This window comes from Bufo bufo, chromosome 1, assembly GCF_905171765.1.
Source record: "Bufo bufo chromosome 1, aBufBuf1.1, whole genome shotgun sequence".
Classification (NCBI taxonomy): domain Eukaryota; kingdom Metazoa; phylum Chordata; class Amphibia; order Anura; family Bufonidae; genus Bufo; species Bufo bufo.
This window is the reverse complement of record NC_053389.1, coordinates 811,767,610-811,770,478: the sequence shown is the minus strand read 5'-3', so window position 1 is coordinate 811,770,478 and position 2,869 is coordinate 811,767,610.

The following is a 2,869-nucleotide window of genomic DNA, read 5'->3' as shown; positions in this document are numbered from 1 at the left end:
GCAAGGCAATTCTTGTTTCTAAATTGCTTTATTGGGTAGGAGGAGGTAGGGTTAAACCTGACATTAATTATCTAATCTATCTATCTTATACAGGGAGTGCAGAATTATTAGGCAAGTTGTATTTTTGAGGATTAATTTTATTATTGAACAACAACCATGTTCTCAATGAACCCAAAAAACTCATTAATATCAAAGCTGAATATTTTTGGAAGTAGTTTTTAGTTTGTTTTTAGTTTTAGCTATTTTAGGGGGATATCTGTGTGTGCAGGTGACTATTACTGTGCATAATTATTAGGCAACTTAACAAAAAACAAATATATACCCATTTCAATTATTTATTTTTACCAGTGAAACCAATATAACATCTTAACATTCACAAATATACATTTCTGACATTCAAAAACAAAACAAAAACAAATCAGTGACCAATATAGCCACCTTTCTTTGCAAGGACACTCAAAAGCCTGCCATCCATGGATTCTGTCAGTGTTTTGATCTGTTCACCATCAACATTGCGTGCAGCAGCAACCACAGCCTCCCAGACACTGTTCAGAGAGGTGTACTGTTTTCCCTCCTTGTAAATCTCACATTTGATGATGGACCACAGGTTCTCAATGGGGTTCAGATCAGGTGAACAAGGAGGCCATGTCATTAGATTTTCTTCTTTTATACCCTTTCTTGCCAGCCACGCTGTGGAGTACTTGGACGCGTGTGATGGAGCATTGTCCTGCATGAAAATCATGTTTTTCTTGAAGGATGCAGACTTCTTCCTGTACCACTGCTTGAAGAAGGTGTCTTCCAGAAACTGGCAGTAGGACTGGGAGTTGAGCTTGACTCCATCCTCAACCCGAAAAGGCCCCACAAGCTCATCTTTGATGATACCAGCCCAAACCAGTACTCCACCTCCACCTTGCTGGTGTCTGAGTCGGACTGGAGCTCTCTGCCCTTTACCAATCCAGCCACGGGCCCATCCATCTGGCCCATCAAGACTCACTCTCATTTCATCAGTCCATAAAACCTTAGAAAAATCCGTCTTGAGATATTTCTTGGCCCAGTCTTGACGTTTCAGCTTGTGTGTCTTGTTCAGTGGTGGTCGTCTTTCAGCCTTTCTTACCTTGGCCATGTCTCTGAGTATTGCACACCTTGTGCTTTTGGGCACTCCAGTGATGTTGCAGCTCTGAAATATGGCCAAACTGGTGGCAAGTGGCATCTTGGCAGCTGCACGCTTGACTTTTCTCAGTTCATGGGCAGTTATTTTGCGCCTTGGTTTTTCCACACGCTTCTTGCGACCCTGTTGACTATTTTGAATGAAACGCTTGATTGTTCGATGATCACGCTTCAGAAGCTTTGCAATTTTAAGAGTGCTGCATCCCTCTGCAAGATATCTCACTATTTTTGACTTTTCTGAGCCTGTCAAGTCCTTCTTTTGACCCATTTTGCCAAAGGAAAGGAAGTTGCCTAATAATTATGCACACCTGATATAGGGTGTTGATGTCATTAGACCACACCCCTTCTCATTACAGAGATGCACATCACCTAATATGCTTAATTGGTAGTAGGCTTTCGAGCCTATACAGCTTGGAGTAAGACAACATGCATAAAGAGGATGATGTGGTCAAAATACTCATTTGCCTAATAATTCTGCACGCAGTGTATCTATCTATCTTATATCTATCTATCTAATATCTATCTTATATCTATCTATCTAATATCTATCAATCTCATATCAAACCAAATCAGCTTTATTGGCAGGACTAAATACATTTATTAGTATTGTCAAAGCAAGTGGGAAATAATTGGGTAGGGTTGGGGGATGGGGACATATACAGGGTGGGGGTATAGGAGTCCATGGTATATCAGGCTCCTCTCAGTCCATGGCAGGCAGTAATATATTGTGCTGCTGTGGCCGCTGTGTTCTCCTCTTCCCCAGCAGTATGGAGAGTCTCTCTTCCTCCTCCATGGAGATAAAGTCTGGGCAGAGATCAGACAGTCTCCTGACGTCAGTCTCCCTCACTGCTGAGTATTTGGGGCACCCCAGCAGGAAATGAGCCTCATCCCCCCCAGCCTCCTGGTCGCACTGCTGGCACAGTCTGCTCTCCCTGGGCATGTACCTCTGTCGGTGACGCCCGGATTCGATGAGCAGGCTGTGGGCGCTCAGTCTGTACCGGCTCAGGATCTGTCAGTCTCTGGGATTGGGGAGTATCTCCAGATATGGGGCCAGTTTGTACTCCCTCTGCAGGCTCTGGTATACTGTCAGCTTCTGGGATGTTCGTATCTATCTATCTATCTATCTATCTATCTATCTATCTATCTATCTATCTATCTATCTATCTATCTATCTATCTCTCTCATATCTATCTATCTATCTATTATCTATTTATCTATCTATCTATCTATCTATCTATCTATCTATCTATCTATCTATTATCTATCTATCTATCTCATATCTATCTATCTCATATCTATTTATCTCATATCTATCTCATATCTATCTATCTGTCTATCTATCTATCTCATATCTATCTATCTCATCTTAAATTTATCTACACTATGGAAAATGAACACCTGGAAAACTTAACATGCCTGAACTAAGATTGACATAAGTATAAACTGCGGGTGATGTTTTGTGGTGCCCCATTTATTTTGGGTTCTGCAGCAGGGTACATGATGAGGTCACATTAATACTGGGTGGCATCTCCCCTTGCTGAGATGCAGACGGCCACTCTGGCATGGTGACGGCCATACAGATGGTGGATGTCCTCCTGTAGTCATTCCAGGCTCTTTCACCTTGAACCCGCAGTTCAGCCAAGGTGGTTGTTGTCTTCTCTGCATGGAAGAGCTGTCACTCCCCCCCCAGACATTATCGATG